The sequence below is a fragment of the Liolophura sinensis genome, chromosome 1 (genome assembly GCF_032854445.1).
Source record: "Liolophura sinensis isolate JHLJ2023 chromosome 1, CUHK_Ljap_v2, whole genome shotgun sequence".
NCBI lineage: Eukaryota > Metazoa > Mollusca > Polyplacophora > Chitonida > Chitonidae > Liolophura > Liolophura sinensis.
This window is the reverse complement of record NC_088295.1, coordinates 84,123,682-84,146,324: the sequence shown is the minus strand read 5'-3', so window position 1 is coordinate 84,146,324 and position 22,643 is coordinate 84,123,682. Positions and strand designations below refer to the sequence as shown.

General features: G+C 39.4%; 1 protein-coding gene across 2 annotated transcripts in view; it reads right to left on the bottom strand.

Annotated features, from left to right (window-relative positions):
* Positions 1-22,643, bottom strand: part of LOC135461399 (FMRFamide receptor-like) — a 38,328-nt gene that overhangs the window by 3,481 nt on the left and 12,204 nt on the right. Inside the window, exon 1 of one of the 2 annotated variants that reach the window (XM_064738472.1) lies at positions 6,074-6,285. The exons of the other annotated variant lie outside the window; for it this stretch is intronic. The gene's annotated coding sequence lies outside the window, so the exon portion shown is untranslated. Of the gene's footprint in view, positions 1-6,073; positions 6,286-22,643 lie in introns of those variants that run through there. 2 annotated transcript variants of the gene reach the window in all.

The window sequence follows — 22,643 nt, the reverse complement described above, 5'->3', positions numbered from 1 at the left end:
TGGCAACACATTTTGTGACTAGTGTTCTCCAATCCGATCACTGAAAAATAAAGTGGAATATACCGACCGTCAACGAATGTGATGACCATCCTGACATGGTGGTTTTATGCAATGCCTTACATAAAGGTAGATACTGTTGTGTGTCTGTTATAGTATTCGTTTTCTGTACACGCCTACATGTCACGAGTTACGTTGACGGGTGCATTTTACATGGTGAAACTTTACGTAAATATAAGGGTTTGCGCTTTACCGCCAGTTTTGTTCAGAGTCTTGTATCAACTCCACGGTTATAATTAATCTAAGAACCTTAGATATTAACCTGGTCGTCTGAACAGACATTCGTGTGCCAACCATCAACTGTTATGGACGTTTAGGTCAATAATCGTGTGACGAATTTGACTTAAATGGTAACCTAGACGTCGCAACTTACATTCGTTAACCAATCGTCAACCACAGTGGGTATTTTAGGCCAAGGAAACAAGGTCCCAAGAACAATTTCCAAAACGTCCAGCACAAACCACTAAATAAAAGCTTGGAGTTATCTTCTTACTTTTTATAGTATTATTAGAGGTTGTCTTTGTACATCTGCAAGTTTCAGAAATATGTATCGTCCGACAATCTGTAATTCTTGCAAGACTAAGCGATTCAAATTTGATTTCTTGTCTAAAACACTGACGATGTCATCCTGAACACTAAACTTATTTCGTTCCACTTGTTTGAACGTAGACATCGATACAGACATTCGCCGTATACCAGCTGTCAACCAAGATTAAGGTTACGGGTGAATAATTGCAAGATCAACATCCAAAACAACGCAAACACCCGTTCAACACAACCCTCCAAAGATTTAAGAAAGTGTCTAAAGTATGCAAAGAGATGCTGTCAACAGTTTTCAAGGCAAATGATTTCTTTATTTATTTATTTATTTGATTGGTGTTTTACACCATACTCAAGAATATTTCACTTACACGACGGCGGCCCGCATTATGGTGGGAGGAAACTCGTCAGAGCCCGGGGGAAACCCACGACCATCCGCAGCTTGCTGCAAGGCCTACCCACGTACGGCCGGAGAGAAAGCCAGCATGAACTGGATTTGAACTCACAGCGACCGGATTGGTGAGAGGCTCCTGGGTCATTACGCTGCGCTGTCAAGGTGAATGAGTTAATTCGGTACCCATAGTACTCAGTACTCCTGTACCTTATTGTCTACAAGCGTTTACAACTCTGTCGTCGATGCTCTGTTTTTTTCTCTGAATGTTATACGTCTTAATTATATGGCATTCCTGCATAAACCAGGATTTTGCAGGTGGGCAATGCATCCCCGACTCCTGGTCCCTCTGCATTGTTCTATTGTTGTTGTATGTTAAATGTGATGACAACAGAGCATTTTCAATATCTGTATCTAATGAACTGTAATTAACACCACTGCATTTCACTGAACTTATTCTGCTTACGCTGGTTTTAGGGGGCATGTAATTTGCTACTATTTATGCATTTACATGAACAGTTAGAATAAAGCTCTGACGTAAATTGACAAGAGTACATATTTTAGCGGTTACGTGTGTCCATTTGCCAGCTATCACACTGTCGCCGCTGCTCTGATTTTTCTCTCCATGCTGTACGTCCTGATCATATTTCTTATATGTGTCTTTCTGGGTAATCTGTGTTATTCTGTACGTTTGTCATGTTTGTGATTGTTTTCGAGGAAATGCGTTCTATATAGTGTACTATAACTTACATTTATATGTGGTTTCTGCGTACCATATTACCAAATAACACCATTAACAGAAATGACTATAAAAATAATTACCATGGTTATTTCGCAAGAGGCGTTCATGACCAGTGGCATTGCCTTCTGACGTGCTAGGTAATGCTATAAGTCGATTTCCAATCTGGAATTCTTACGAGACCATGGAGAAGGCTATGTTAGAAAAATGTCAGTCGTGGCCAACGCGCGCATGGTTCGAATGACGTTATCGAAAACGGGTGCCTTCTCGAATTGCAGAAATAACCCATGTCTGATTGGTTAAAATTTCTAACATGGCGGTACTTTTAATTTTGTCATTGTACACGATTTAGCCCACTTAGAAACCCGTTGACATCAGTTTATACATTACAACAATGCTTTCCATGACGAGCTACTCGCAGAAACTGGTATATCTTGGTGGTTCCTTCCATCGACCGATAGTCAACAAGAGCTGAATTAGAAAATGCGTGATATGGGTGTATTTTTTGTTGAGTTGGTCGTGAATTTAAACATCTTCTTAATACAGTTAATTTGTACCATGGTGTTTGCGACGTACCGTAAGTGAAATTGAAACTGAAGTACAGCAGAAATAGTTACATTTTACTGTCTTCAAAACAGTAACCTTCGCTTCCGGACGTTCAGGTTCAAATGTGATTTGGCTTCTGATAGTGAAACTACATGCAACAAAATAAAAAAAGGACTAAGTAGCATTCCAGGCCAACGATTGTATGCCACTTTATAGAATGGCAATTGTATGTGTAATAAATGCAGTGAAAGTTATGTGTCTTCAACTTTGCCCTGATCATATAAGAAAATTAAACCGTGATGCTTTTTGCATTAATTATTCACAAGGAGGAATATCAACGCGCATAAGGTAGACGCGGGGTAAAGAAGAATTTTCAATATATCCCTGTGGTATTTTGTGTGTCCGAAACATGCATCCTGCAGTCAAGACGAATGTTTGTCAGTTTGATGTGACACGTGGCTCTTTTCTCGTCCGGATCTAGTCTTAATTTATTTTAATTTTATACTTAATTTCATAAACCTAAAGAGGCTATAAATGCTCCAATGCGGTAATACACTCACAATGTCGAACGTCTATTGAAAGCATTACCTATGTGTAGTTATCCTGTATCCAGGTAATATTTTACAACGGATCGTATCACCAAAGATCAAACGGAGGTCAAATTATCATGTCAACAATATATCATCTTTCCATGGCTGAGATTACAGCAGTTCTCAGAGATCTGCAGAACAAGTGTAATGTAAAACTAATGAAAATAACAAGTCGATAAAATATATCTCGTTCTGCAGAGTTTACGTTTATAAGGTAATAGTACCATTTTTCGATTAGCCTCAGTCTGTCACAAGAACATTGTATGGCAAAGGAGACATCCTCTTTGTGGAACAGTTTGATAAATTCCAAAGAGGCGTCGCTGTGACGCTGATTATCATTACATTGCATTCTATGATTGATCAGGAATTAGAGCCAGTAAATGTGCAAGTACAAAATCAATGGATAAACACAAGCAAGTGTTGTTTGAATGGTAATAATGAAAAACAGTATATAGCATCATACACGGAACTCATAATCCCTGATTCGCCACTATATTCCTGAGATATAGCGGATGTGGCGTTAAGCCATAATCATTCATTCATAATCCTTGATAGGAGGTTAACCGAAAGCTAATACTGTCCTCAAGGAATGCAATGTTTTCTTTGGATTAGTGTTGCTTAATGCATAAGGTTAAAATTATATATAGGTTGCATTTAATCTTACTTACCAAGCAATCCAAAGTTCATTAGATGGTACGGGTGTCCCAAACTCCACAAATAACAATGTTTTATAGTTTATATCTACAGCCAGGGCAAGAAACAGAGCTCTCGAGATAAGCCTACGATAACATGAAGTATATAAATGTACAAAAAATGTATGGCAAACAAACAGTACATTTGTAAACCGTCGTGTCGTCCTTACCTTCTGGCTGACGTGATATGTTATCGCTATGGCACTCTTCCGTAATAGTTGAGTTAGCCAACATCAGGTAATCTGACTTCAACTTATCATTATTCTTTGTCACGATTTGAAATTGCATAACGCTGAGGAAGCATATGCCTGGGCTGACTCTGCATATGGCTGTGTCATTGTATGAGGGTAGTCGAACACTGTTTACAAAGTCAGTCCTAATGAAGACAACCAATATGGACGTCACATATCTTGTGCATTGCATGCTAATCGATATATTGGTCAGTTTACGCTAGTATATATTCTCTGATGATTTTTGTCTTTAATGTCTTTGGAAATCCATGATTCGTCATAAACTGCCCAGTGCTACACATTGTTTCACGTCGTGGTGAAGAAACTGAACTGAATATAAACATAAAAGACTACGGGAGCAAAGAGAGCAAAACCAGAGAAGCGACGACAGTTTGGTTGTACCGGGTAAATGCCCACAAGTAAGTGATGAAATCCAGCCTCTCGTCAGTTTATCTCATGTAGTTACAACTATTATGTGAATGTTTAAGTTGTAGCCAATTACATGGCAACTGCCGCTATGGCTTAAGTATAATTACACGTAGGTTACAAAATTGCGGCGATATTGATTCCTCGTCTAGAATTACTCAGATTGTGTGATGTCATCACGTAACCAATAACCAATAACACGAAAACAATGCAAAGACACTACACCTCAGGAAAAAGTTAACAGCCCATCAGCCGAACCTAATTTATGCAGAAATACAACATGAAAGACTTCAGCAAAGGGAGTAAAACCAGAGGAGGTCCGGTAGTGTGCAAGTTGACAAATGGTCACACTTAACCTCGTGTCAATTTACCTCAGTTAGGGTTTTGTTATATAACTGTTCATGTAAATACTTAAATAACTGCAAATCACACACCCATCAATGTTACCATGAAGTAGATAAAGATACAACGAATTTGCAGTGATATTAATTGAACAATTCGAAGGGACCAGGCCTCTGGGTTGTTTAATTAAGTACACCAGCGGAATGCTGGGTTAGGCAACAACACAATGTAAAAGTCTCACAATGAATAAACTCAGAGCAGCCACGACCTTATGATAGTTGGCAAATGGCCATACGTAATCCATGAAATCCGGTCTCTTGTCAGTTTGGCTCAGTTAGAGCTATAATCTTTACGATTAATGTAAATGATTAAATAGTAGCAAATTACAACAGGCCCTCCAACACGATGGCTTAAGCAGAATTAGGTAAAAACAATTTCACTAATATAGCTGAAATGTATCAAGCTAGCCGCTCTCAGCATATAATACCATAGTTAAGTCTTTAGATTTGTGAAGTTAAATACCTGTGCAATTGATTCCGTGGGTCTTACGTAAAAGGTTGTTAACAAGCCCTGTCCGTCAAGTTTACAAATGCAGTATCGCATCTTTACCACTTTGCAAAGCACAATAAGATAAAGGCATTAGCATTCATGTCACTAACGAAATGAGCCCAGCTTTGTGAGGTTGAATGCCCACACAGCCACTTTACCTCATTGATAACTTAAACACTCCTCTAGAAAATACCATTGGGAGTCAGTAATAGCCAGCGATGAATATTTCAGAACACGTCATTCAAGCGACAATAATTACATCTGACTGAATGCTACCTTTTGCCCTGAAAGGTTGATGCATGTGTACCGGGTGTGCAGCAAATAACTATATTAACTCGCTTTGCCTAAAGGAAACCAACTTAACTATGCCTGGGCTTGAACTCTCCACACAGAGTTTTTTTACATGAAAATCATATATAAAACACACTGTTTCTTGAGTTAGGAATGCGAGTGCTGTCCTGAATATCAGGCATGGTACAAATGTATGGTCACACAAGACAAAACATGCGACGGTGATAATGAAGCTACGTTTACTCGGACCTTTTTCATGCTAGACACAAACTCCTACACTATACCTCAACCTAGAACAAACAGTCTGGATCTCACGTAAAAGACACGTGAGCATTTGTACCCCGAATGAGTGTAAACAATTTTCATTTCCATGGCCTGAGGATGCAACTACTTTCATATTACGGTACCATAGGGTAACAGGAACAGGAACACAGTACACAAGAATACAATGGTCATCACGAAAAAAATATTGGCAGTGTTTGTTCATCAATACGCACCGTCGCAGAGATCAAGTGGTTAGTTCAGCATCAAGAAACTGTTTGATACATAGCCTCAGAAAAAAGCGACACAAGACTTGTATACGCCTTTAAGAACACCACTAAGCTATAATCTCTTGTACAGCTATCTCAAACCACGTGATAAAATGAGTGATATTTAGAGCACCTGCACGAGAATCTTACCTTCAGGATGTACAGCTGTTTAGAAACCCATCAACCACAAGCAGTCATATAAATACACCTAGTGGGTTGATTCACACTCACAAATCGTGAAACGGCCGCTTCCCCGTGTAAGATCATGAAGCCGTTGAAGTGACGGTGAGCTTTCTTCATTAAGTAAGGGGGGCTAATTACACAGATCGACTCTAATCACTGAAATGGTATTCCTGCTCCATGGCGATAATTTACAATTATCTCAACGAATTGCCCATAAGAATGGCAGCTGTTGCTGTAAACACCCGAACGATCTCTCCTCAACACAATCCAAAAACAGGTCCGTTGATGTAGTCCATATGTGTACAACAGATACATGATACGTTAACCGCTCTTTTGATACTGAACTTTGTTATCAAAATATCCAGGTCATAGATCAAGGTACAACTCTCGCTCTGTTGTGATGTTGTTGATCAGTCATCGCACCTGTACTGGGACAGATGCTCACCCCAGGCCTAGGGTTGTTATTGTAACAAACAATACTGTATCACCAGATTCACTGATTCCAAGGCAATACCTGGGGACAATCAATGGACCGGTGTGCCTATCCATAAGGCTCATTACAGAGCAGCGAGTGGTAGGTGACTAAACGAGACTATTACTCACGCTACAGTAACAGCCTGGCAAATGGGGACCACCATACAGATAACAGATCTGCAATGTGAACTGGTATTGGTGTCATTTCTTTAACGTACACATATACACCCGCAGTTTTAATACGTTCGTACATTTAGTGATAGGATAGTTCAGCCCAGAAAATTGTAAAATAACTTTTTTAAATTGTCCGTTATATCTCTTAGCCGAAATACTGGGAAGTAAAGAGCAGACAATTTAAGGGCGATGGTGTTCAACGAAAAGAACACAGTTTACCATTTTATTATAACGTAATCACTAAAGCTTTTGATCAACCGATAACATCCAAGCCATATCTACACATATTTACACTCATTTGCACAATATTAATTCGGGCATGTTTTATGGTTAGGGTGTTAAACTTGACTAATACACACAGAAATGCGATAAATGACCATTACTCATTTAAATAAATGACAAATACATGTCACATGGGCATGCGATAAAGATCCAGTGCGATTCTTGCCGTCTTCAAAGGCGGCTTCCCAGTCTATGTGGAGTCTTGCTTCGCATCAACAATTCCTGCTGTCTGATCGCTGGTATTATTCGCTATCGTTAGCAGTTGCAATCAAGGCGCGACTGAGACACCTCTACCTGGAAATTATTCACGAGATTGAAATTTGAATTAGATGTCAGGTCTAGAATATCGACTGTCTTCCCTGCATCATTGGAAGCTGTTGACATTTTTTCAGTAACATGTTACCTGCTCTATTTACTACGTGTATAATTTATTTTACATATTCCTTTGGGAAATTATGTTTTCCGTTACTTTGGAAACCAGTCTTGCGATTATCGTTGGTACTCCACTGTATGATTGTCTGATTTGACACAATGATTTGTAACTGTTTGTGTAAAAAGAACCGGGGCAACTCCGTGGCAAAGGTGGTTAACGCGCCAACGCGGAGCAATGACCAAGGAGCCCCCAGCAATGCGGTCACTGTGAGTTCACCTCATGCTGGCTTCCTCTCCGGCCGTACGTGGGATGGTCTGTCAACAACCTGTGGATGGTCGTGAGCTCCTCCGGGCTCTGCTCGGTTTCCTCCCATCATAATTCTTGTCACCGTCGTTGAAGTCAAATTTTCTTGAGTACGACATAAAACACCAATCAACAAAATAAAATAAATAAATATAACGAACGATGTTAGTGTTATCCTTGAAAATGTTGTAATTGAATAGAATTTGGCTCATACATATGCATATGTAATAGGCAATAAGTATGTGATAATAGAATGCATTCTTGCACCTGCAATATGCAAATCAGCGCTCAAGCAACAAATGTGAAGAACATATCTATGTATATAGATAAAGACACGGTTAAGTATAAATGTGCTAACGGAGAAAACCTTTCTTTGCGGTTGCTGATTTGTAATCCGCGGCAATTGTTGTCATCTGAGAGCAATGTTTACAAAATCAATTATAGTCTATAAGTATGTGTAAATAAAACAAATTTGAAAAGTTTATTCAACATGGGCTGAACTCGTTTTCCAAATCGATGTCAACCTATGGTGCCTGCTACATATTTTTTTTACAAAAATCTAAAGCAATGGTGCTGTGATCTAGGCTCATTTGTCTTAAAAAATCTCACAGTCTGCATGAAGCTAATAACAAAGGAAATATATGCTTATCTCGAAACAGCAGAATTCGACCCCTGCAGCTTTTGTAAATCTCCAATCTGTTTTCCGACAAGGCAAAAATTATGGTGGGCTGAAAAAGTTGCAGGATGGTCCGAGACACAACCGTGCTGAGTCAATGATTCCCACTGTGTATCAGGCCTCAAGTGACATGACACACTGTTCATCAGTGATCTGACCTGAATGCCCTCGAATTAACCACAGAATAATCACTTGAATGCATTAATTTGCTTAATGGTCTTTGTTCTCAAGATCTGTTTAACTGCAAAATAAACATTTCTTGAGAGATGCAGGTAGGGCATGAAACTGATCATTGGGAGCTGAACAGAAGCAACAGTTAGAATCGCAACTTGAAAAGACTGAACACTGAAACAGCTAGTAGGGGAAAAAAACAGCGCGTATAAAATGGCTCATTTAATATTTTAAAAAAGCATGAAACCTTTCCGCTTTCATTCAACAGCTGTTAAAAAAAATCCACAGAGAACATGAAAACTTCCAGCTAAATACAAATTTTCATTTATTTATTTATTTATATATTTGGTTGGTGTTTTACGCCGTACTCAAGAGTATTTCATTTACACGGCGGTGGCCAGCATTCTGGTGGGAGGGGGAAAGCGGACCGTGGGAAACCCATGTCCATCCGCACGTAACTGGAAAGCCCCCTCACGCGCGTTTCATTTAAGAAACCTCATTAATAAAGTTAGTAGAAGTGCGATAATTGTAATCCTCCTCATACATGGCTAATATCAAGGTTTGGGCGAACAATAACATCAGCATCACATCATGTATACATGATGTATGTTTTTTGACACAAATACACCGCTTTTAACATGTGTAAAAGGATTGCTCGTTGTTCAACGCAGGGGTTCAATATAAAAGCGACTTGGCTTTCTGCCACCAATCCAGAACCATATTTTTGTACACAGAATTTGTTAAACTAATCCTATTTAAGGCGCAAGAGTAATATGCGATGTTTGATCAATGCTACCTTGTGTTTGTCGATCTCTTCTCTGTTGACACCTCTATTCACGCCATCAAGGCTATCACAAACTGTGATGGCAGCTTTACAATAAAACCAATGTAGAATTAATTAACTCCAGCGTTATCTTATACTGAGTAAACCGGGCCCTTCCAGTATTGTGTGGATCAGGCAAATGCATTTTAAAGTGGACAACTTAGTTAAGCAAACCAATGTACATGTTGCTAGACTGAAAGATGGATGTCTGAAAAGAGCTTTAGAATGCAGTTATCATATCCAGCAAAATCCAAAACTACAAACATTAAAACTAATGTATATAATCGATTACGACAAATAGACGGGTATAATAAAGCATGGTAAACCTAACTTGTTCCACAAAATTGGGAACCCTTGTATTTCATCTGGAACTAAAACATCAAAGGCCGTCCAGGGCTAAAGGACGGAAATATAATTTTCATGTTGGATACATGAACAGTTGAAACCGAAGCGCACCTTCGTCATAAACTAGAATGGTACACGGTTTGGGTACTGTTTTTGTGCGCCTAGGACATTATTTTATTCACAGAATCCTGTTGTCCGCTTCTCGTAACAAGACTCCATTCTATATTTTCTTACTTTATATACTTTCTTACGTCTATAATGGCGGCTTATGTAAAAGTTGTTTTTGAAATAATTATTTACTGGATTATTATATTTTTTTATTTTATTCATAATATAAATATTTCATAAATTAAAATCCTTAAAAGAAAAAAAAAAACAAGGTATAAAAACATCCATTTTGAGAGCCAAATATGTCAGTCATTTTTAATGCTGAGTGTTACAGAAGACACGACAAACAAGAAATACTTCGAAATCCTTGGAATTCACGATCAATAAATAAATATGAGAGCGAACAGCGGTGAAGTGTGGCGGGTGCAATTTTTGCTGTCTTTATGAAAAAAAAAACATTTAAAGATCAACTTAGAATATCTGACGCATGGCTGCTTTGGTCGACAATTTTGCTTGTGCTGCTACTAAGAAGGCATATTCCAGCCAACTAGTGCAATGTATGTATTGATTTGATTATCGTACAACGGTATCATGGCACCAGACTTCTGTTCTAGCGACGTCACGTTATGACTGTCGCAGTTTGACTTTACCTTGTGTTATATTGACGTGCATTTATTTCCTCCCCACACTATAGTGATCTATGATGCCATACATCATGTCTGCTTACCGTCCACATATTTGTACTCATGGAAACACCTAAATTTCCATCGATAGCCATATCAGCTGGACCACATAGATTAGAAACAGTCAATATACAGCGGAAATTGCTGGAGGCTTAATGAAAACTTGGTCGTGGAAATCGACTATCTGTCAATTGTATGTGTGGTTAGCGGTTGACGCTTCGTCACCATGTTACCTCATAGATCGCTACCTCCCCTCGGACCGTGTCTTAATAACCGACCCAGTCGAAGTTAATAGCCATCCGGAAAGGGTTAAGGTAGAGAGACAATTTTCCATTGGTTAGTTCGTCAGTACATATCCAACCCCAGACCAATATTCAGCCAGAACATCTTGGTCAATATTACTGAAAAGGTTAATAATTCCGCCAAAACGAACACTCTTTATCAGACTGTATTATCCCATGCGGAAGTCTGTCGGCAAAGTTAAAAGCTGTCTGTCAGTCGTTTACACATGAACGGAATATGTAAGCTTTGCAAACGCTTCACAAACACAAATAATGTGTGCTGGACAGCTTGTGTTAGGTTTATATCCCAGTATGCATGAGGAGTCTCCTAACCAAGATATTTAAAGCATTAATAGCTGCTATCTTACTGGCCCCGAGATGAGGCTTTGGGAAGCTGCAGCCAAAGCTATCAGAACACAGGATAATACAGCGTCAGTGATTTGCTCTTTGTGTTTGAAGATCTACCTTGGATGCATTATTGTCTACTTGATGTCGGACAAAAATCTCAACATTATATATCAAAACTGTCCCCAGAAAGCATGGGAGATTTAACACCTTCCTCGAAGTGATCCTAGCACTATATCTGAAATAGCACATCCCCCCCACCCCCCACCTCCAACCCCAAATAAATAGTTGACAGTGTTTTAATGCGCAGTTTTGCAGACACGTTCATTAGTGACAACAAGATTTCCAGTCGCGCTCAATGTTGACAGCAAGATTTCCAGTCACGGTCAATCATGACATCAATATTTCCAATCACGCTCAATGTTGACACCAAGTTTTGCAGTCACGCTCAATGTTGACACCAAGTTTTCCAGTCACACTCAATGTTGACGCTTGTTTTCAACAATATTATCAACATTCCCGATGTCAATATTGACACTCATTTACCACAACACAGACTGAGTCGATAGTTTCTTATGAGAACAATATCAAGGTTGTGATAGTCAAAAATAAATCCACACTCATTTACCAGACCTTAAAATCCAACTTACCCTAACTCGAATGTTGAGTAAAGTCATAAGCACTCGTCGTCCAGTCGTTACGTGTATGCTCTACAATCTTAAAGTCATATGACTGCGTACGACGTGTTGAGTTGAGTTGAGTCACGTATCAAAGGGATATAAAATCATATGAGGTATAGGAATTTTCAGCTGAATTTTCGGAATGGTGCATTATTCAGTTATAACAAAAGCTGTGTTTTAACTGTATCAGCCATTCATCAACAATTCTGTATCCCCTTAATCTCCAGTGTGTGTCGTTTTAAAGAATTACATGTACACCAGAACATCACCTGTACACCAGTACATCACCTATACACCAGAGCATCAACGTGACTCAACGCTGAAAATAAGCATCAAAGCTGACATTTACATATACGACAACGTTGGCTGTCCCGCTATGAAACTACAACCTAGTCCAGTAGGCGTCGAAGCCGACATTCGCATTTTCCAATATACTGTACGATATTTGTGATAGTTTGCATTGCTCAGCTCGACCACAAGAAGACGTACACACACCTAATGGCTCCTCGTATTCAATTCACCGAAAAATTGTTAAACACAACATAAAACGCCAAGCATACATACATACATACATACAGACAGACAGACAGACAGACAGACAGACAGACAGACAGACAGACAGACAGACATACAGACAGACAGACAGACAGACATACATACATACATACATACATACATACATACATACATACATACATACATGCATACATTTCTCAGTATATACCACTGGAATATTGCATCGACTGGGAAAGGCGAATGATCCACCCGTGTTGAAGGTGATACGTGCATGTGGTGTTATGAAACGTGCAAATGCACAAAAGCGGATATCGTCTTGCACACAGGTCCCTCATTTGACGGAATGATCAATGTTAAAAGGCTGTCAAAGTTGATCAACAAACTGGCAGACAGACAAACAGACCAAGTGAGTGCTTGTCGCAGTTAGGTATTAGAAAACCTTTTATTCTCCTCTAAAGATGAATAAGCTGGTTCAGACTTCTATAAGTGTTGCAATGTACATGTTACAATCCAAGAACAAAAGGTAATAATGGGGGTGGAAAAGCATTTGTCATTACGTCGTAAAAGTGAAGTCTTTCACAGTTAGCCGGTATTTATTATTTATGCTACAGTAGGTCTGCCGTCAGTTTACCTCAGTTAAGGTTTTATTGTAACTGTTCGTGAAAAGCCTTAAATATTAGCAATTCATGAGTCCCCTAGCACTATGGCTAAGACAGACAGACAGACAAAGCAGAATGTGACAAAAATGCACTGAGTTTAATAATAATTTATGATGCATCACTGGTCTGTAATTACTTCAAATGGTGTGTTGTCACAAACAATAACATTCATGTAGAATGCATTTTCAATTGCAAACAATTGCTACAAGACACATTCCATATATAATCTAGTAGCATATATGGAAAATACCAGATCACCAACGACTTGACAACTTTCTCGCCATACTAGATACTATCTCTTCATTCCGTCAAGGTTGATTCTGGCATCTATGCTTGATGCGTAACTTGAGTTCAGTTCAAGTAAATCAACCAATAAAATACCAGAGCGATGGAGATACTGTGACCATCCAGATTGCCCCTTTTAAGTTTGAAAGGCAGACCTGAAACCTTACATCGCAACATCGATTTAAAAACATGGCCAGTATGACCATATGACTAAAAAAAGATATGGACTGAAAAATTTCACCTGGTGACCTATCATAGATTAACCTGCAACAGGGTCGAACGAGCTATAATATTTAAGAGTTAAGGGATCACCTGTAGCGAAGCGAGAAACACCGGTTGACATAGCGTAGCTGCTTGTCAGTCGCTTTATTGCGCAATACTCAGGGGACCGAACATTGTCCTGACCCAAGCTGCAATTTTCCATGTATTAAGGCCTCTCTGGCTGAAACATTTTTTTTAAATCTGGAAGCACAGTCTTCATTTTAGGTGTAGATTAGACAATTTGGTACACCGGTCTGAATGTCCGAGTTTTTCTGCATGCAATTCCAGGTACGGCAACTGATAATTAATACAATCTATATGTTAGGGGCTGCGGCCAAATCATTGGTAATTACCGACCGAGGTGCGTGCAATCTTCTTGACCGATCTCTGCTGATTACTGTCCTTCTGCGGCCTGTTCAATTCTGTGATAGGCTATTTACTTGTTCCTCAAAGGCTATGCCTGCATGTATCTTCCCAGTGCCAACACGGTACGCTGGCAGGCAGGAGCTGGCCTCTGGGGTTAGCGGAATGATGAGCCGAAGACGGTTAATTTCGCTTAAATAAAATAGTTCGTATACAGAGCCATTAATCTGAAACGACGCCCAGTTAGAGTCTCGAGTGTACTGCCAACGACGAGGATAGAGTGGTGTATCTGTAAGTGTAATGATCCCTACACTGTTGATCTTTGGCATACTAATGTTCAGAGTGGGGAGGAAGCAACACTAACAATCACATTTACGAGTCACACGAACACGTCTTTCTTCCTTTCTTTCTTTCTTCTTACAAAAACCACTAGTTTTCGCAGCGAATGTTATACCAAAGGTGTGAATGTGAAACTCTTTTATACCTCTGAGTGCAGCGTGTGTTGTTACGTCAAGGGCGTTTGGAAAACATGTAAACAAAGGTATAAAATCACGTGTTTACAAATGAACAGTTTATGCATTATGTAGTCATTAACCTGTGAAAACTTTCTTCACGCTGATGTCCCATCAACATTCCTGGAATACTGCTGGGTTGAACTGTTCATCATGATCGAGTGTAACAGGTGATTGATGTAATCTGTCTAAATTTACCCGTCAGTTATACGCCATTTAATTACATAAAGCTGGTGTACTCCCAACTGGAATCAGAATTAGGCGACTTGGCAGATTCACACAATAAAAACAAACCACCATAAGGTGAAGACTACAAATGCATTTGTAATGCACACTGAGATATGTTGGCTATCTCAAAACAAAAAACTGGAAACTTTTAAAGCGTGAACTGCAAATATGTGTCTTGAGATAAAGGCTGAAAATGAATAGCACACACAATGTACGCACGTGGGCTGTCTTGTGATAAAATCTGAGAATACATAGCGCACCTATATACAAACATGCATTTGGGACGCCTTGAAATTAAGGCTGAGAATGGCCGAGAAACTCATCCAACTCACATGAGTTTTATGCCTACAACTAAAGACCGCAAGTCTATAATTCAAATTCACTGAGTCAGACAATGAATGGTATAAGGCTTCGAGTACAGAGTTTGCAAAGTAATGACGCTCTTGCATTAACTCCGCATCTCAGTTCGGCGGCCATCCGCCGTTATAGCCTCATTTTATAAAAAAAAATTAAATTTGTTTTCATATTTAGCCTACAGAAATATTCCAAAATGAAGAATGGGAATAAAGGGAAGGTGATAATAATTCAATTTCACCTCTGACCGGTTCTAATACTCTTAATGGTACCGGAACACGGTCTTTGCCATCAACTTGCTAATGAAGATGGAGTATGGAGTAAAACACTGGTAATAGTTTCCTGTGAATTGTCAGCTCGTGTCTAGCCGCCGCTTTCATATGCAATCGGGCATATTCCGGTTCACGTCCGACGCACTACATCACTAACATTGCTGTCGTCGTCCTGAGGCTCTACCCCCGCGCCAATTAGACCTATTAGTCTGCGCTTGAAATCACTAGTATGCCACACTTAAATCATGTCAGTTCGTTAATACTAACGACCACCAGTGTCAACAAAATAGAGAAAAATGATATTTACTTGACAAACACTAAAATTGGACACTAAAAGCATTGTAAATTTGTGTTATGTTATAATGTTAATATGGCCTATAGATTCACGGTACACATTAATGAATTGCTTGTACCACACAATATACCGAGTATAGCCCATAGCAAAGAGATTCACGATTACATTGCTTCATTACATATATAAGGTACTATTACTTTAGAAACAACGTCGGTATGATGACTAAATTCACAATGTCCACTAAATTGCTGATACACAGCAATATATACAGACTATTTCTCTATTTCTGGTGATAAAATAAGAGGATGCTTAAGCAAAGGTATTATTGTAATGCATAAGCTCTGGTACATAATCTCTGGTACATAATCCCTGGTACATTAGCTCTGGTACATAAGCCCCGGTACATAAGCCCCCGGTACATAAGCTCTGGTACATAAGCTATAGTATGACCTTGCGTAAGGAATATGTTCAGAGTACAAGACGACTACATGTTCATTGTTCAGGCAAAGGCTTATCAAGTAAGTGACAATCATTGTGTTTAACAAGTGAGCTCTATACCGCTATTAGGTTTTTTACTTATCTATCTGATTGGAAATTTACGAAGTCTTCAGTTAAGAATGTTTCACTAATACTACACGGCCAGCATTCTGCTGGAAGGATCGTTTCGAATTAAACCAGATCTGTAAGATTTAAAGTAGGTCAGCATTTACATTCAAATAATCTTCTCAGAACAAAAACCAGGCTGTATGTTTTGAAACAGATTACAAATTGAATTCTGTAGTAAAAGCAAAACGTGCATGATTAGTTACAGATTTTTGTGCATAAAATTGCAATTTGAAACAAGGTCATGTCACAATTTAACAAAACGTGATCATTATCCCATTGTAGTAAAAGTATCGATCGAGTTTGGCCGAAAATCCTGAGTCTCTAGCTACGGTGCGGAAAATTGGAAAATTCTTTTGACTTTGCAAATGATGGAACATGGAAGCTTACATGTACATGTAAATACGTGTCCAATATATACATAGATGTAGTTATTATTTCAAAACTACTTACGTCATTGCAACGTCAGTGGCATATACAATATGCTTTTGACAAACCAAAAAGACACATATTACTTTCTTATAATGATCAGGTGAAATGATTTAGTTATGTTTTATGGATGGAGGGGGCCTCCGTGGCTCAGTCGGTTAGCGCGCTAGCGCAGCGTAATGACCCAGAAGCCTCTCACCAATGCGGTCGCTGTGAGTTCAAGTCCAGCTCATGCTGGCTTCCTCTCTGGCCGTACCCGGGAAGGTCTGTCAGCAACCTGCGGAAGGTTGTGGGTTTCCCCGGGCTCTGCCCGGTTTCCTCCCACCATAATGCTGGCCGCCGTCGTATAAGTGAAATATTCTTGAGTACGGCGTAAAACACCAATCAAATAAATAAATAAATTTATGGATGGAACAAATTACAACATTCGTTTTTTGTTGTATGTGTATCCTTGAATTCATTTTCATGGCGTGTTTTTTGCTTTTTTTGTATTCAGATGTGTTCTCCATGGGGCTATTCTAAGGCAGTGTATAGAACAACTCTCCTAATTTATACCGTAGGGTCCAATTTACTGACTTAAAGCTGAACCACCCGCTCACCATGCCAGGAAATGCTTTCAATGGAATTTAACGGCCGCTGGCCAGCGCGTTTCGGAATCACAAAAACTATAATCGACAGTGTCTTTCTCAAACAATGATTCATACACATATAGCCAGCTATTAAAGCTGATTACCACACGTCTAACCCACAGCTAAATGTGTTCTGGCCGCCCGAAACATCGCACGATAAGAAAGGCATATTTCACAGCACAAAGGACTTCCGGAGTGGAGCCATTAGCAACGCTACATTCACGGCACAATTCCAGTGTGAGTGTACTCATGGAAAATACCTATACACAGAATCAAATCGAGTTATGGTGTAATATGGTGAAAGGAATATGCAGAACGCGGTTTCTTTCAAAGAGGTTATAACCCTGGTTTCCACAAAAATGCACCCTTCCGGATTCAAAAACTGCATGGTTGGTTCAGTATTATTTCATCACAGAAATGTCTTTTCTTAAATTTATGCTGGCTGCTTTTCAATGACTCTTTCAGATGGGGAAATGGGTGTTTGATTTGTAAATAGGAATGTGTACCTATATATATATATACAGGTACAGGCACAGGACGGTTGTTTACTCCAGTTTCTTCCAACCATAAACCTAACAGCTATCACAGAAGTGAAAAATTCCTAAGCATGGTACTAACACCAATCTGCTAAATAAAGAAACTAATGAAATGCATCTTAACTGAACAGTATATCGTAGCACAAAGAGTAGAATGTATCTCATCTCAGTTCGTTCCTATAAATACTTAGACTCAATGACACTTGTCATCGCTCTAACGCACCTGTGTGCTTTTATATGGAGACACGATCATCTCCTGTTGAACGAAATTTATCTTTATGGATATCTTGTCTCAACACGTAATTTAATCCGAATCTCACGACATATGGTCCGGGCATGACCGCATGTAAATGGTGGCCATGTCACCAAGTATTGCTATTCTGCACAACTTAGTGGCTTTCATCTCACGAATCAGATAGAATCCGTCCTAAACAAATGTCTCCTACATGCTGTATAATTCGGCCATTTGGCGTTCAAATGGGCAGTTAGAAGGGCAGATTCGCCAACAGCTGTGTACTGGCTTGAGACAGCAGCGCATAGAAGGGAGGTGTTCGGGTCACATGGTCTTCACCATGTAGGCAGGTATTCACGATTACCATTGTCGCCACATTTGACCGGACGGAAATGTCCAGTAGAGAAATCGACGGAGAAGACTAATACATAAGTGTTATTAACAGAAGTTTAAATGTCTTTACAAATACTTTACACATGCGCGAGCGTGGTTGAACCTCGATGACGACTAGCCATGGCCCGGTGATATTGTTCGAAATGACCGGAAACATTACAGTCCCAGACGTTGTCGTATCATAATGCTGCATGATGGGAACTGTCGATTAACGTTAGCGATGTGTAGGCTATATTCTGTCATCATGACTGTCGACACCATGGCGATTCCCTCAAGATGTTAATTTAATTTAATGCTCTAGTTATTTCGGGATGAATGTCCAAGGCCATTGGCCCCTAGGGTTTCTCCTCAACAAAACAGATTACAGATACAAGTGTTTACAGACAGGAATTACATAAAAGATTTACGCAGGATGATGGGTCATATAAGGGAACCATGCCTCACACATATATAATCCTTTACAGAGCATCATAACAGGTGTGTTCCCATGAACTTACTGGCTGAATTCGCGTGTGTCCAGGATGTAGTTATGAACCATTTTACACAAAAGCAGATTTTCAGCGATTTGACCCAAGTCGTTGGACCCAAGAAGACAAGTTTTCCACAAATGTTGTACGCTAGCTTTATCAGCTATGAAAATAGCATAGTGTACACCTGGACACAATAGTTTTGCGATACTCAGAAGCACGCGCTTTCTTGGAGCGGCGAAAGCGGGACAGTCACAAAGACTGTCAAAAAGCAGTGTACGAAGAGCACTAGCATAAATTGTAGCAGCTCTGCGTTATACTTTTTCTAATCTTTGCCTAACATTTGCACTGCAATTATGAAATATTAATCTGCATATGTTAACGTAGATCTAACAGTACTAAGTTATAAATTAATCAAACATTTTCCACTAATAGTCCGTTTTACTCTAGCCATGAGGTACAGTTTGTTTATTGCTTCTGCAAATAACGTCATTCATATGATAGTCGCATTTGCCATTTTCCTGCAGTGTAACGCGAAGATGTTTATGGGACCCAACGCGCCTCACCTCAGTGTCACCCAGATACAGTTTGGGATAAGACGTATTTCTCTTCAGAGAGATCAACAAGAACATAGATTTGGTGCATTAAAGGTAACCAACCATTGACTTGCCCACAAAGTTAAGCGCTGGAGGTCCTTATTGATTTTTTCTTCTGACAAAGTCACATCTTTAATAGGTTCATACAATTATGTGTCATCTGCAAAAATGTTTATCTTAAATTCACCATTATTACATTTAGAAATATTAAGAAGAGTAAGGGTCCTAAAACAGATCCTTGTGGAACTCCAGAGCTAATACGGTGTTCTTCAGAAAATCTTCCATTTAAGCATTCTTGAATAAGTCTATTAGAGATATAACTCTGAATCCATTTCAACAGAGACCCATCAGCTCCTAGCTAACGAAGTTTAAATAAAAACAATTCGTGCCACACTGTGTCAAACGCCTTACTAACATCTAAAAAGACATCATTGCCTTTGCCTAGATTTATATAAATGTTGTGAACAATTTGGGTTAGCTGACAGGCAGTGGAATCATTTTCTATAAACTCAAAATTTTCAGAAATAAGCAAGTTATTTGATGTACACTATTCATACAAAGGTTTGTTTACGATATTTCCAAAGATCTTAGAAAGACCGGAGAGTAAAGAAATTGGTATGTAGTTGGAGAAGATTTAGTTCCTCTTTTTTAAAAACAGGACATAAACAAGATAACTTCCTGACAGAAGGAAAGGTACCGGTGGACGTTAAAGTCGTTGAACAACTTGCATAAGAATAATGAAATACACTCGGGATTTATTAACATGAAATTAGAAATGTGGTGGCTTTTTCAACTTTTAAGCGCTTTAGAAGGGAAACAATTTCTCTTTGACTGGTTTGGAGATGACCGTTTTCTTGATTGCGTCATATATCACAATGGTGGTAATGTGGAGTAAGATGTTGTGCTTTTGTGGAAGAAGATGCAAATAGTTTACAAAACTAATTTGACTTGTCCTTGTCGTTGGTAGTATTTACACCATTAACAAGGATTGGGGTGATAGATCTGGGTTTTCATCCTAAGACAGACTTCATCAATTCCCAACAGGGGGCCTCCGTGGCTCATTTGGTTAGCGCGCTAGAGCTAATGACCCAGGAGTCTCTCGCCAATGCGGTCGCTGTGAGGTCAAGTCCAGCTCATGCTGGCTTCCTCTCCGGTCGTATTTGGGAAGGTCTGCCAGCAACCTGTGGATGGTCGTGGGTTTCCCCCGGGCTCTGCCCGGTTTCCGCCCACCATAATGCTGGCCGCCATCGTATAAGTTAAATATTCTTGACTACGGCGTGAAACACCTATCAAAAAAAAAAATCCCAACAGGGCTTGGGGTTATCGAGCTTGGGGTTAGACAGTTTTAGTTTAGTATTTTCGGCGTATCGTTTGATGGCGTTATTTTTAGCTATAGTTGTTTCACGTCTAACCATTTAGTAGTGAAAATGGTCCATCTTAGATTGTGTTCTTTTAAATTTTTTCTAACATCTGTTTCTAATTCGGAATTTACGAAGGACATCATTGGTCCACGGTTTATCTCCAGGCCTTATAGTTACTACCTTGTTGGGTATGACCTCGGCACAACATGATAGAAATAAATTACTCCAGGCATACACTTTATCATTAATATTGTCAAAAATATCTATCACTATATTGCAAGGGGTGCATTGCGAAAGGCACTGTAGTTGTTCAAGGTTTGATGATTTATAGTCCCTTGTTTGTCGTTTGTAAGATTTAGGTTTATCTGATCTTGTAATATTAAGGTGACAGTATACTGTGCAATGGTTTAGATTGCCCCCTGCAAGTAACACCAAATTACGTAATATAACCAGGACTAGTGTCCTGGTGTTAGGAAAATTGTGACATCGACCCATAAATTACATGCATTAGAAACTCTACAGATAGATGAATTTCTTTGAGTAGGTGGTTATGGCTTACGTCGTCAATATTTCAGTCCTATCATGGCGATATTAACTTTGAGATTTGACAGATAAACTATTATTTAGAAAGAGGAATGAAACTTTCTTATCTCACTTCTAGTCTTTGTTTGGAGGAGAGATTATTACCAGTTATCAAGACCTCGGTAAATAACAACGTAAACTTATATGTCGCTGTACATGTCTCCAGTGAAAAGAGCAAAGGTATTGTTCTCCAGTCAGATATATGTTTCATTCAGAGAGGGGTCGATTCCATAACTTTTGAACATGTAAAAGTGCAATTCATTCACCTTGCATATTAAAATAAGGTCTGACTGGACGGAACTATGGACCTTGGATGGACTCTATACTCCATTCAATTACATTCCCAAAGGAAAAGGCATGTGACAAAGCTTTTTGTTGGTGAAGAAAACAATTGCTACAAGGGGTAACAAAAAGGACGGCACTGCCAGGAAGTAAATATTTTCAGTTCAAACCATGAAGGTGAATGGTATGAGTTAATCGGTAGACATCAACCAGGTGTAGCGTGTCTAATCGAGGCGCCAGTGACAGAAGCATCAGGAGAAGGCACATGGCTTCTCGTGGTTTAAAGCACATAATAAACAAACAATGCCATCAGTGGAGTCTAGAAAAACAGACCTAGACGGCAGCCAAAGGGCGTGCGATGCCACAAAATCCTACTCCAAAAAGGGCTTATACAGCAAAAAAGTGGAGATTCTTTCACATTTACACATCTCCCGCCTGTAGCTATCACGGCTTATGAGACCGTTAAAAGGCCTTATTTATTATTCACGTCCGTAGAACAGAAAGATAAACGGGAGAGAACAGACAGCTTGCCAAAATCTGGAGTGTCCAGTATCTTTTGTTCCGGTTAATTTTTAAAAGCAGAGTTTGTCAGAAATGAAGCCAGTGGTAAATAATAAGGAAACTACAACTGAGAAATAGCCCACTGCGTGACAGCCAGCCGATCAGCCAGAATAATGAAAGCAGTTACCGGTGTTGAAATCAGCCGGCAGGCGATGTCGGCTTACAAGGTGAACAATACTTGGCGTATTTAGTGACCGATCCTTCTTAACACATTCGCCAGGATTTGGCTGCAAGAATGCCGAGGTGGTGCTTAGCCTTAATCATTCATCCCTTAAGGTTCCTACCTGGCGCAACTTTGGAATATGTGTGGAGTACTTTTGAAGTAGGAACGATGGCAAAGAAGATAACCACTATGGATCTTATTGCAAAAACGTGATGGTTTAAAATTCAAAATTGCTTTGTG